Source organism: Eptatretus burgeri, chromosome 13 (assembly GCF_056783735.1).
Source record: "Eptatretus burgeri isolate ZD-2024b chromosome 13, Ebu_testis_v1, whole genome shotgun sequence".
In the NCBI taxonomy this organism is placed as follows: Eukaryota; Metazoa; Chordata; class Myxini; order Myxiniformes; family Myxinidae; genus Eptatretus; species Eptatretus burgeri.
In genome coordinates, this window is record NC_140973.1 from 48,750,974 (window position 1) to 48,765,865 (window position 14,892).

General features: G+C 40.2%; 1 protein-coding gene across 6 annotated transcripts in view; it reads left to right on the top strand.

Annotated features, from left to right (window-relative positions):
* The window catches only part of LOC147014431 (forkhead box protein P2-like), a 715,070-nt gene that overhangs the window by 19,021 nt on the left and 681,157 nt on the right, over nt 1–14,892 (top strand). For 3 of the 6 annotated variants that reach the window (XM_085852376.1, XM_085852371.1, XM_085852372.1), the window contains exon 2: nt 7,432–7,480. The exons of 2 other annotated variants lie outside the window; for them this stretch is intronic. The gene's annotated coding sequence lies outside the window, so the exon portion shown is untranslated. Of the gene's footprint in view, nt 1–5,175; nt 5,960–7,431; nt 7,481–14,892 lie in introns of those variants that run through there. One more of the 6 variants, XM_085852373.1, reaches the window with a different exon arrangement.

The following is a 14,892-nucleotide window of genomic DNA, read 5'->3' on the forward strand; positions in this document are numbered from 1 at the left end:
GGTGGCCAGAAGAAGGGTCCTGGAGTACCATCGCAAAGTGGATGCAGGGACTCGTCCCATACCTGACCTGACCTGACACCAGTACACAAACACCAAACAAAATACACCACAAAAGTAGTCCTGCGAGAGTCTGCAATCTCTGATTTCTCTTTTTATTGTTTTTAATATAAATACAACAAAAGTTGTGAAATAAAAAAATTATTTACATTTTAATGGGTTGCAAGACAGTGCCAATACTTGTAATTTATGATTCTAAGTTGAAGACAAATGTTGAGGAGTGGATCTGGAACTTATAAGCAGATGTTGAAAAAAAAACAAAGTTTTTTTCTGTTATTATTGTAGCTGCTGCTACTTAGCACATCTTTTAAATACAGAACCAATTTGAGTTATCAGCAGGTTAAGTTAGCATCTTCCCTTTTTGATACTTTGAATTTAGATTAGTAACGGCTTTCATAATAGGCTTCAAGAAAGATAGCAATTCTATATCTGATCTGGATTCAATTCTTGACCCGATGAAAAGTGCAGTACAGAATGTCAATTTCCATGCTTTTGAAAGATGATGAAGAAGGTATGCCTTACTGGGTGGACAAAACACTGCTGTGAAGCATAAATCCAGTTTCCAAAAATCTTAACTTCTCTCTCCTCACTTCCTTCCCTGACTGTTCCAAGGGGAGGGTCCAAGTAAGCCTCATTCACCCAGCTGAGTGTCTCCACCCCTTTCCCCCCTTAGCATCCCTAAGCATTTTATTTCACCACCTGAGCGGTGCAAAAAGACAGGGAATAAGAAAATTGTTTCTTTTCGTATTTTTGAAAATTGTTTTTGGCAATTTCATCTATATTTTGAGGATTTTTGAACATATGGCCTAGCATCTGTGTTCACCTTCTTGGAACCAAGCAATTTTTTTTTCATTTCTGGTTAATTTCCAGCTCCAAGAATCATGAATAAAGGAATTTATGGATTGACAAAAATGTGTTCTCAAAATGTTTGGTGGCCAGGGTGCCTGATATAGAGGTCTGACTGTAAATGTAAACATGCAATACTTTAAAATGATGTACTGTAAGTCACACATATCATTGCACACCATTTGTGAATGAAAATGTTCAATGACTTCCTACCACTGACAGTATTTTGTCCGTAAATGACAAACGTACAGACACTCCTCAAATAGTCTTTTAAATACAGGGTGTTTCAAAAAGAGTGATGCAACTTTAAATGTTTATTTACAAAGAAACAGAAACCTCAGAAATGTGAACCAAACATTTATTGAAAGGTTATGACACGTTATTTCTCTATCACTGATTGCTATTGCACTAAGTCACTGCTCGAGTTAGTGAGAGCCCAAGGTCTGAAATTGGCATGTACTCAAAATCCTTGTCATTGACATTCTCTGTATATGGCAATCTGCGGTTCAGTCAGGCATTGATCCTGACTCCAAAGTTCTGTCCAACTTTCCTGTAAGTCTCATGTGGTACTGCCTGCAGGTGGTCTGACACCTCCTGCTTCAGATCATCCAGTGTGGCAGGGTGGTTGGTATCAATCCTGTCACTGAGACAATTGCACATATGAAGTTGAATATGTTGAATGGCACAACTTGGGGGGTCCATCACGTGTTCCGAGGTCGTATTCACAGCAGAACCTCTGGCGGGTGTCGACATATGATTTAGTCTCATACCACAGAGCCACCACATTTTGTCTTTTATTTCACTGTCAATGGCATAGTTGAGAAAGGGAGCTAGAAATCGCAGGGAACAAATACCATGATAACACCACCAAATCCTGAAAAGGAAAATGGTATAGATCAAAAAACAAAGAAATGGCAGGAAGTCAAAGTTGTATCAATCTTTTTGAAACACCCTGTAATATGGACTAGCAAGAAAATACCACCCGTCACTTTACTGGCGGGATTATTAAAGGGGGGAGGGGGTGGGGAGAGAGACACAGACACAGACACCTTGCCAATATCGGCAATTTTTCGTTTATCGGCATCAGCATATCGGAGTCTGTGTGACTACCCACTGCAGTACGTATTGTATACAACCCAAAATCCTTGTGTAGCTTTAACCCTTGTTTTGGGGGAATTTCAACGAATGAGTAAAAAAAAAAACCTTTGATTATAGATGTTTCAAGTTGTATTCGGACAACTGCCTTGCCACAAGCTTCAGTGTACCATGGGTGGGAGGAAGGGAAGGACAACCAAAGAAAGAGAGACAGAAAGACAGAAAGAGAGAAAGAGAGAAAGAGAGAAAGAGAGAGAATATTCTTTGAAAGAATCCCCAGGATGAGTTGATGTTGGAGAGAGTAGACATGGGAAACCAGTTTAGAAGTTTTATGGCTGCTTGAAGTCTCCTACAGTCGGCTTTAGTGAAATGCCAGACTGGTCGGCATTGAGGTGGTTCATTAACAATGGCCAGAGAGATGATCACTTTAACAAACATGGTCAGATGAACCTATTGGAGCAAAAGAAGACCAGCAGACATTTTCTGGGAAATTTGTCAAAATGAAATCCAGAAGAGATGCTGTACCGTTGGCTGAGTCTCGGGTCGGAAAGTTGACAGATTTTGTCAATACCAATAAGTCACAGCCATCCTTTGCAGAAGTGCCATGGCACACCCAGCCAACTGGCATGATGGCAATTGAAGTCACCACATATGAGGAAGGGAGAGTTTGGATGAGTGGATAGAAGTTGGTCCATGCTTTTAGTGAGCAAGATATAAATAGTCATCACTGTTTGGTGGACGGTATAACACACATATAAACAAGAGGTGAGAGTGGAGTGGAAGCCAGAGCCAGAGGTATTCCTGGGGATGTGGAAGAGTGAGGGGAGTGCACAGAGAGTGAGGAATAGAGGTTTTGATAAAGAGAGCAACTCCACCACCAGGATGAGGCTCAGGTCTATCATACTGGAGGATGGAGTAACCAGGGAGAGAAACTAAGGAGTCAGAGATGTCTTGAAGGAGGAATGTTTCTGTTAAACAGATTATGTCTGGTTGTCAGTGGCAACCTGTATGGAAAGATCAGTCAGGCCAGAGCGAAGGTCTCAGGTGTTTGAGGTCCACACTGTTAAGGAAGAGGGAGGGGTGGAGGCTTTGTGAGCAGAGCAGAGGAGGGTAGGGTAAGGTAGTGGAGGGGTGAGGGAGGAGAGGTTGAGGTTGGGAGAGTTGTTGACGGTGTGTAGGAGATTGCAGAAGAGCTATGGGAGATGGTCAGATGGGGAGGGGGGGCTCGGTGATGAAGGGATGAGGCACAATGGGGAGTAATAACAGAGGGGTAAAAGGGAAGTAGGACATTGGAGGAGGTGGAGGAATGAGCCGGAAGAGAGAGGGTGGGGGAGGGGCAGCTTTGAGAGGGGGAGATTTGAAGGGGAGGAGGGAGAATGGTGTGGGGGAGCTTTTGAGAAAGGTGAGGGGGAAGCTTGGGGGGAAAGAGAGTGATGTTTGCCTTATAGATGTAGTGTTGAGAGGTGACAGACGATGAGAACAGGCACAGTCATGGGGGAGGAGGGAGAAGGGAGGGGTGGGGAGAGGAGAAGGATTAGACTGGGTGGAGGTATGGTAAAGCTGGGAGTGGGCGGTTGGAGGAACAAGATTTGGGGTGGGTGGGAAGAGGGGGAGGTGTGATGAGCGGAAAGAGATAGCATGTTTGAGATATTGAGGAGTGCACTGAATGAGAGAGTGAGATGCTTGTTAGGGCCCTGTCACACCTTGACATTTAAGCCAGCAATGGCAACGTATAAAAATGTATGTAAAACGTTGGCGTACGCTGAAATTTTGATATTTTTTTTAAGTTTTGGACGTATTCATAACGAGTTGGACGTATGCATAACATATTAGTAATGTACACAGAACGTTTCGATAACTTATAGATAACTGAGACCAACGAATCATTAGCGTGTTGTCGGCGTTCACAACCTATGCCCAATGATAGTCTAACGTATGCATAGCGCGCTGCACGTATCGCTGACGATCACGTGGCGTAGCCTATTAAAAACCTGCCGCACGCCGATTTAAATCATAACCGCCTGAGAAGTGTAAGTGTCAATATCGCAGTCACACCTTGACGATTTAGCCAGTGTATGCCGACCTCTGAAAAATTTGTCTAAAACGCTGGCACACGTCAAATGCGTTATGGGTAAGTTGTGTATACGTTAAGAGCACGCTGAAAAACACTGCCATACGTCGTAATACGCCTTGTACGTCGTGAAATTTCAAGCATGCTGAAAATTTTATGACGTACTCGCCGTATGGCTCACACGTTCCGCTACGCTGGGAATAAGTTGTAGGCACGATATGCGATCGTTGACACACGTCGACACAAGTTCCTTGTAAGTTACTCATAAGTCAAAACACGTCGAGGTAATGTTTAGCATACCCGAAACTCATTTTCTTTTTTTTCTCCTTGGATCCGTGAAGGCACGTGACAAAATATCTGAAGTTGTTGTTGTTGTTGTGTGTGTTATTTTTTTTAATTTTTTTAAGTCTATCACGAATTTTAAAATATATTCGGACATTTGCTTTTAAGTTTCGCCGTCGACGTGACGATATCCTCAAACAGAAAATATTCACAGAGGGGGAACTAAGAATAAGACGAGCAAACTGAAGAGGCAATCGGACGTGACATAACGGCATGTGACGAAATATCGGAAGTTATTGTTGTTTTTTGTTTTTTTAAACGCTGCCAATACGCCATTATACTGCAGCTGTAAATTTAAAACACGTTCAGTAAGTTATGTGGTCATCCGGAAGACGTCAATCAAATACGTCTACATACGTCAACATGCGTTGGAGGTACGTTACTCATAGGTTAGAAATAAGTTTTGGGTACGCTAAGCATTACCTAGACGTGTTTTGACTTATGTGTAACTTACAAGTAACGTGTGTCGACGTGTGCCAACGATCTCATAACGTGCCTCGACGTGTGTCAACGATCGTGTAACGTGCCTACAACACGTTACTCATCGGTTATAAATAAGTTTCGGGTACGCTAATCATTACCTCGACGTGTTTCGACTTATGAGTAACTTACAAGTAACGTGTGTCAACAATCGCATAACGTGCCTACAACTTATTCCCAGCATATGCAGAACGTGTGAGTCATCCGCTGGCATACGTCGTAAAATTTCAAGCATGCTAAAATTTGTGGACAATTGCAAAGTACAAAGATTAAAGCCAGCGTACTACGACGTATGGCAGTGTTTTTCAGCGTGCTCTTAACGTACACACAACTTCCCCATAACGTATTCGACGTGTGCCGGCGTTTTAGCCAATTTTTTTTCATAAATCGACATACGCTGGCTAAATCGTCAAGGTGTGACAGCCTCTTTAGGTTGAAACAGAGGCCACGGATGTTTGAAAAACACAGTTTGGGTTACCAGAGGGGAAGCTGTTTTTAAAACAGTGGGTGATGGAGAGGAATGAAGCGAGGAGGTAGGATGAGGGGCAAGATGGGAGGAGTCAGGAGGGGGTATAACAGTGGAGGAGTATGAGCCTGTGACTTTGTTTGCAATTTTGTTTTTGTTGCAGTTTTTCTTTCGCTGCATCATATTTCTCAGTTCAATTGATAGCAATAACATTTTAAGGTATATTTAAGGAGTTGGGATGAATTTGCACTGAAGGTGGAAAAAAGTAATGAATGGAAGATGAACATACATTGCAAAATGGGATTTAAAAAATTTGTTGGTCAGAGATTCGTTAAAACACATTGGAGGATGGATGGAGTTCAGAAGAATTGAGAGAATCAAAGAAGGAAGTATTGCAACAGGTGGAATTTTTCGACACAGGATGAAAGAAAGGTCGAAAATAACTTGGGTGTTTGAAGAAAAAGAAGAAGAAGAAGAGCACGGCAGGGAGAGGGAGTCAAAACATTTCAAGAGACTTTTGTTGTTGTTGTTTTTTTTTTGAAGGTTAGGGAAGAGGGGGGGGGCAGAGTAATAGAAGAGTTTGAAGAAAAAAAATAATGAAGGTGAGTGGTGATACCTTCATGATCAAAGTGTGATTGGAAATGTGGAAGGCAAAGAAGAAGGAAGAGGAAGAGTTTGTAGAGGAAGTTGTGTAGTTATGGGAGGGAAGTGTGGGAAGGGAAAAGATTCTTTAAAAAAAATAAATATATATATTTTATGCCATGAAACAGAGTGTATAGTTTGGAGGAATTGAGGAAGTGATGGAGGGATAGTGGGGGAAAAACTGAAGGTGATAAGGAGAAAATACAACAAATGGATCATGCACACAGGCAGGAAGAAGGGTAGGCCTCAAGCAAACCCAATCATGAAAAGACGACCAATACTCACCAATTAGCACAAGTTTGAACACTAGGGTCAACGATAAACACACAGTAAATGCAGAGATAACAAAAATAATCGTAAAAACGACAGGAAAACTTATCTTTGAGAAAGTCGACAGAGACTCGAAAGAGGAACCACCACCGTGGCTCAAGAACCGGAACCGGAAGGGATCATTTTATTCTCATGTCTCAATCAATTTATGATTGAACTCGTACTTTTGCCCCCCACTGTATAATCTATTCATATTCTCATGAGTTCCACAGAGCTACACACAATCGAGCTTCTTGCCATATCCCATTCAGTTCAAGTGGTTCCATAGTGAGGCATTTGTACATGACATACATGCAAGGAACTCCAAAGCTTTGCAACCATTCAACTGCCGTACTGGTTTCGTGAATCGTCGGTGAAAATATAGGGTAAATTTCAGGACATTGAAGTTTTATAAGCACTATGACCCATGCATCTACCACTGGTACAGGGATGACCTCCCACATTACATGTATTGAAAGGGGTGGTGGATTACTTATTAATCCTCAAATTCTCTTGAAGCAACTATGTCTTCCCCATCTTACAGCAACTTTGTCAAAACTGTGTTGTTCTCACCAAAACTCACTCGTTCCTCTTTTTTTTTTTCCACCCGTGGAACGAACTTCCACATTCTCTTCAATAATATTCTTCCTTCCATGTCTTAAAGACAGCTGTTCACCACCATCTCAGAACATCCCCCATCCAAAGCCATGATCTTTTATACCCCTGTTAATCTCCCCCACCTCCAAGCCCACCTTATTCCAAATTTCCAGGTTTTCATTCCTGATAGTTTACTTCTGTATCCATATTGTCCACCCCTTGTGCCCTCCGCAACCCCTCATTCTTACCTACATCCCTTGTTTGTCTGTCTCCATCTGTTTTGTCCCCTGACCTTGCTGTTGGCGTTTCCCCCATCTCTTTTTCCACTGTTATTTCTGTTCCGTTGCATCCTGATCCATTCTGTTGTCGCTCCTCTATGATTCTGTGACTTTGTATGCAATGTTTTTATTGCAGGTTTTTTTCCGCTTCATCATATTTCTCAGTTAAATTGATTGCAATACATTTTTTTTGAATGTTTGAAACATATTGCTTCATGGAGAGATTGATGAATGACACGTTTCCACAGGTTCTCCAGCACAACAACCGAGTTTACAGTGAGACGTGCTCCCAAAGAGGTGAGATTGAGGTTTCTATGTTCTATTTTTGGAAAACTTAATAATTCCAGAAAACTTAATCTGCTGTTTGTCGGAATTTTGTGAGATGTTTGAAGGACAATAGGCAGGATGAGCAGAGGACCTTTCCTTGTGGATTATCCTTGTATAATGTAATGCCATGTTGTGGTAACAATATCCCAAACACTCCACTTTTGACATCCAGCCAATGATCTCTCGTGATGTATTTTTTAATTTTTAGCTTTTACAGATGTAAATACGCACTTTTTGAACTATATGTACTTTGGAATTTTTCACAAAAAAATCTTTCCAGAGCAGTTTTATTTTAAATTTCCTTTTAGATTTGACTTTTCACAAACTATACAAAGCGCTTAATCAGCTCTTGAAAAGTTCTCTAAACAGGTCTCTTGTCTTGAATAGTAAGCTTTGTGTGGATAGGTGAGAGCTCTGCCCTTTTGCTGTCACCGATTCCACCACAAACAATATTTCCTGAAGGTCTATGTGACAACCACAGTGGCATTTTTGCCGACAAATATTATCCGAATTGTGGGCGTACATGGTGTGAGCAATGTTTTGACGATCACTGCACAGCTTTGAGTTTCTTTCAGGGCTTTGTGGGGGTGGGGGGGTGGAGGGGGCAGAGGATCCTTCCTTGGGCTATTCAGAAGGGTGGAGATCTTTTCTTTTGTTTTTAATTCTTTTAATTTTTATTGTTATATTTATCCATCTGGTAATTAACCTGTCATTCAAGTTTACTCCCTTTCAAAACAAAATTGTAAACAATGAAGAACTTGTTTTGAGAATTGTGAACTGAGCCAAAACATGTTGTTTCTTCTGTCACAAGAAGGCAGAATGTGTCCACAATTTGCCACCTGCTTGCTTCTTACTGGGAGTTTCCACTCCTCAGCTTTGAATCGGTCAGGAGAACAAAACTTTATCCTTATTGTCGAGCCATCTTTGTACTTAAAGCATCTCTGTGCTGTTACCGAAGCCTATTTTCTCCATCTAACACTTTATTATAAAGAGTTTCTGTTGTCCTAGAATCATACAAATGGAACTGTTGGAAAAATAATAATCAATATACTTGGTTGGGAAGCTCATAATCCATTCACTTGGAGCAAAATTTTGTTAGTTTAATTACAAACTTGCCTCTTCCCTTTAAGGAACAAGGGACACATGTCTCCCTAAACATTGATGTGGTATATTTCTGATATTTTCCCTGCAATTTTATATTACTGTATGTTTGTGGCAAACATTGTAGCTAACACTGGGTAATAGCTCTTGTCATTTCCATAATGTTTTTTTTTTTATTGTTGTTGATTAGAAAAACTTGTATTTTCATCATGCATACTCTTGAATTTTAATTTAAAAAAATTGAAAGTTTGCCAAACTCATAATAAAATTGGACTTGTATCTGAAAATAATTTTCAAGATGCTCGTGGTCCTCAAAGGGTTAAAAGCTGGTGCTTCTGGGTTTGAGGAAGAAGAAGTGGGACCTCAAGCTTTAATGTAACGGGTCCATCGGTAACATATATTATTCTATGACAAGGAACCCTTTATAAGGACACTGGAGGAGCACACAAAAACAAAATGTAGTAATACTTCTCAAAGCAATAGAAAAAATAATAACAAAAGTACATGGAAGCAGCATCCAAACAACAAGTACATGTTATAAAATATCCTTTTCACTTGTTTTACTTCATTTTACATCCCCAATGACACTCAAAGATATTGCTGCAATATTTTGTCCTGGAATTAAATTGCATCAAATCAGTCTTTTTCCGTCTTTATTCACACATCGTAACGTATAACTTCCAAGTGAAAAACAAATTTTACAAATTTCAAAAAATTATTTAAAAATACAAAACTAGAACATCTTGGTTGGATAAATGTCCAGCCACTTTATTATTGCAATTGTAAATTAGCTCAGGTGTAACCAATCACCTTCAAAATCGCACAGCTCATTAATTGGCCTCCACCTGCGTTAAATTGTAGTGATTCTGATTATTTCAGAATAAAATAAGCTGTTCCTGTAGGTTTATTCTGCTGGGTAGTGCATTTCACATCAAAGACTCAACCATGAACAGCAGTAGCTTTCAAAAGACCTCCTGGATAAATTTGTGGAAAGGTACAGATCAGGGAATGGGTATAAAAATATTTCAAAGGCCAGGAATATCCCTTGGAGCACAGCCACTGCAATCATTCAGGAGTGGAAGGCATATGGTACCACCAAGACCCCTTCCCAGATCAGGCCGTCCCTTCAAATTGGATGACTGAGCAAGGAGGAGACTGATCAGAGAGGCTACCAAGAGGCCACTGGCAACATTGAAAGAGCTACATGCCTTTATGGCAAAGACTGGTCACTGTGTTCATGTGGTAACAATATCCCAAACACTCCACAAGTCTGAAGGGTGCCAAGAAGGAAGCCATTACTCAAAAAGCCCACCTTGAGTCCCATTTGAGGTACGCAAAAAACCACTCTGCAAATTCTGAAGCCATGTGGCAAAATTTTTTATGGGCTGATGAAACCAAGATGGAACTTCTGGCCAAAATGCAAAATGCTACATTTGGTGCAAATCCAACACAGCACATCACCCAAAGAACACCATCCCTACTGTGAAGCATGGTGGAGGCAGCATCATGTTATGGGGATGTGTCTCATCAGCAGGGACTGGTGCACTTGTCAGGATAGAAGGGAAAATGGATGGAGCAAAATACAGAAAAATCCAAGAGGAAAACCTGCTGCCCTCTGCAAGAAAGCCAAAATTGGGACACAAGTTCACCTTTCAGCATGACAACAACCCGAAGCACACAGTTTAAGCTACACTGGAGTGGCTAAGGACCAAAAAGACAAATGTCTTTGAGTGGCCCAGTCAGAGCCCTGACCTAAATCCAATCAAAAATCTGCAGCATGAATTGAAGATTGCTGTCGATCAACGCTCCCACGCAACTTGACTGAGCTTGAACAGTTTTTTACAGAAGAATGGGCAAATATTGCCCAATCAGGATGTGCAAAGTTGGGAGAGACCTATCCCAACAGACTCACAGCTGCAATTGCTCTCAAAGTTGCTTCCACCAAGAATTAACTTGGGGGTGGACACTTCTCCAACATTCCAGGTTTTTTTTATTTTTAATCATCTATCCATAATTCCAGTAATGTGTGTGTCTGTCTGTGACCGCCGTTTCTTGATGACCGCCGGTCCGATCTGATTGAAATTTGCCAGGAATATTGCCGGGGCCCCGCAGATGTGCCTTTTCGAGGTTTGATGTCGATCGGACGAGCAGTTCCCAAGTTACGGCCATTTTACTGCTTTTTCAGTGTTGAAAAGGTGTATATATGGCAGCTGAAGATGTCATTCCACCTTCTCACCTTATCATGTCATTTTTTTCCCCAAATTATTAATAACCGGACGATCACCAGTCCGATCGGATTGAAACTTGCTAGGAAACTTGCTTGGTTTGAATTTTCTCTATTTTGCTCCATCCATTTTCCCTTCCATCCTGACAAGTGCCCAAGTCTCTGCTGATGAGAAACATCCCCATAACATTATATTGCCACAACGATGATTCACAGTCGGGATGGTGTTCTTTGGTTGATGTGCTGTGTTGGGTTTGTGCCAAATTTAACTTTTTGTCTTTAGGCCAAAAAGTTCCATCTTGGTTTCTTCAGCCCACAAAACCTTTTGCCACATGGCTTCAGAATCCCTGGAGTGTTTTTTTTTTTTTTACATACCTCAAATGGGAATTGAGGTGGGCTTTTTTGAGTAATGGTTTCCTTCTTGACACCCTTGCGTAGAGGCTCGATTTGTGGAGTGCTTGGGATATTGTTGTTACATGCACGCAGTGACCAGTCTTTGCCAAAAAGGCATGTTGGTCTTTCAAAGTTGCCATTGGCCTCTTGGTGGCTTCCCTGGTTGGTCTCCTCCTCACTTGGTCATCCGGTTTGGAGGGACAGCCTGATCTCAGCAGGGTCATGGTGGTACCATTCGCCTTCCACTTCTTATTGATTGTCTTGACCGTGCTCCAAGGGATAATCAATGCCTTTGAAATATTTTTATCCCCATCCCCTAATCTGTGCCTTTCCACAACTTTATCCTGGAGTTCTTGTGAAAGCTCCTTGGTGCTCATGTTTGAGTCTTTGCTGTGAAATGCACCACCAAGGAGAGGAAGCCTATAGGAACACCTGATATTATTCTGAAACTAGGAGAGCGCTCGGCAGAGTGCTTACCACCACCATGTAATGCCTGTTCCATGAGAAAAAGATCGGGCCCAATACATTTTTGGAATATCATGCGATGCGGTACAAAATCGTTTTTGGCCCTTTCTCTCAATGAAGAATCACTTAAAAAATTAAATAATTCTCATATCCAGATATGAATTTGGATCTTCACGAAACTAGAACCAATTTCTCCATGCCACACACTCAACCGGTCCACCAAGTTTCGTCCGAATTCGTCCATAACTCTTTGAGATATCTTGCTATAAATCGGTTTAGCACTATCAATAGTGAAGAATCACTTAAAAAAATTATCAGATCTGGATCCGGATTTGGATCTTCACCAAAATCTAATCTGTTGGTCCTGGTCACACACCAAACCTGCCCACAAAATTTCATCCGGATCCATCCCCAACTTATTGAGATATCCTTCACATACACAAACAGACAGACAGAAAGGGGGTGAAAACACAACCTCCTTCACCTTCGGTGGTGGAGGTAATAATCAGAATCACTGCAATTTAACACAGGTGGAGGCGAATTAACTTGATTTGTGATTTTGAAGATGATTTGTTGCAGATGAGCTAATTTACAATTGCCATTGTAACACTTTTCCAACCAAGGTATTCTACTTTTGTATTTTTAATTAATGTTCTGAAATTTGTTTGTCACTTGGAAGTTGTGGGTTACGATGTATAAATATAGGTGGAAAAAGTCTAATTTAATTCCAGTCAAGATGGCAACAAAGGTGAAAAATTTGAAACGGGGTCAAGACTCTGTATAGGCACTGTGTATGTATATATGTATATATGTGTATGTGTATGTGTGTATATACATATGTGTATGTGTGTATATACATATATGTATGTGTATGTGTGTATATACATATATATATATATATATATATATATATATATATATATATATATATATATATATATATATATATATATGTATATACAGGTGGCGGCAAAAGTAGGTATACAGTAATGAAAAACAAAGCATGCGCACAAAATATATTTTATTGATTATACAAGCATATCAATAATAACGTACCAATAATAAACATATCAAAAATAAACATATTAATCCCTCAAATGCTCAAATTAAGTGAATCCAAGCACCACTATTATAATACTGGTATAATCCTTACTGTATTCCTACTTTTGCAGATATATATATATATATATATATATATATATATATATATATATATATATATATATATATATATATATATATATATATAATATGTTGTTCGTCTTTCGGCTGCTCCCATTAGGGGTTGCCACAGCGGATCATCCGTTATGATCCGCATACTGATTTGGCACAGGTTTTATGCCGGATGCCCTTCCTGACGCAACCCTGGTCACCTCTTACGACACAGGGATAAGGATTGGGTTTCGCCATGATTCCGGGCTGCCCTACACCCTCTCCATAGTGTGGCGCAGCGCAGAGCTCCCGTCCTCAAGCGATCCTCCAACCCAAGCCTCTGAGTAGCCAGATTACAGGCTCACGCCAATACGCCCGGTGTGTGTGTGTGTGTGTATATATATATATATATATATATATATATATATATATATATATATATATATATATATATATATATATATATATATATATATATATATATATATATATATATATATATATATATATATATATATATATATATATATGTAATGAATCAATCTTTGCTTTCAGCAAAGCAGTTGAACTTCACTTGAAATTCAGATTCTATACCCACCTGTGGGTTGGATAAAGCACTATTATATGCAGTGCCATCAGAAAGTATTCACACCCCTTGACTTTTTCACTTCTTGTTTTGTTACAGCCTGAATTTAAATTGGATTTAGTTTAAATTTTTTTGTCGCCGATCTACACGAAATACCCCACAATGACAAAGTGAAAACGTGTTTTAGAATTTTTTTGCAGATTTATTGAAAATTAAATGCAGAAATATCTAATTAATTTACATAAGTGTTCAGCCCCCTAAGTCATTGCCTTGTGAAAACCCGATGACAATGATTACATCTTTGAGTCTTCATGGGTATGTCGAGCAGATTTGCACATTTCGCTGTGGGTTCCTGTTCTGAAGCTATTCCGTTGTTGCTTCGGTTGTATGCTTGGGGTCATTGTCCTGTTGGAACATAACTCTTCACCACAGTCTCATGTCTTTTGCACTCTGAAGCAGGTTCTCTTCAAGGATTTGCCTGTATTTGGTTCCATTCATTGTTCCCTCTATCGTTAAAATTTTCCAAGTCCATGCCACTGAAAAGCATTCCCATGGCATGATGCTGCCACCACCATGCTTCAGGGTCAGGATGGTGTTTGATGGGTAATGAGTTGTGCTCGATTTCCATCAGATATACTGTAGCGCTTTGCATTCAGGTGAAATTGTTCATTTTTCTTTGCCTCATGCTCTCAGACTCTTTCATGTGCATTTTTGTAAACTCCAGACATGCTGTCATGTGCCTTTTTCTATGGAGTGGCTTCTGTCTGGCCTCTTCCATAAAGCCTATATTTGTGAAGTGCTGCAGACTTGTCCTTCTGGCAGGTTCTCCCCATTTTAGCCTCCGTAGTTCTGTCAGAGTGGTCATTAGGTTCTTGGTCACCTGGAATACAATAATTCAGAAGTAGAAGGACCAAGGTCCTTCTTTACCCAATTTCTCAGTTTGGTCAGACAGCCAGCTGAAGGAAGAGTCTGGGTTGTTTCATATTCTTTCCATTTCCCACTGTTGGAGCTCACTGTGCCTCTTGGGACCTTTGAACACTCTAGAAATTGATTTATACCCTTCCCCAGATCTATGCCCCCTCACAATTCTATCTCAGAGTTCTATGGACAGTTCCTTGGACTTCATGGTAGGGTTTCTGCTCCGACATGCACTTTCAATGATGGGACCTTATATAGAAAGGTGTGTTTCTTTCTAAATCACGTCCAATCAATTGAATTGGCCACAGGTGGACTCCAATCAAGTTGTAGAGACATCCCAAGGATTATCAAAGAAAATTGGATGCACCTGACCTCAATTTGGAGCGTCAAAGCAAAGGGGTTGAATTCTTGTTGATAAAAAACATTTCAGCTTTTGATTTTCAATGAATTTATCAAAAATTATTTTTAAAATTCCAATTCAACATTATGGGGTTTTTGTGTTGATTGATTGGTGACCAAAAAAATAATCTAAATTTAATCCAT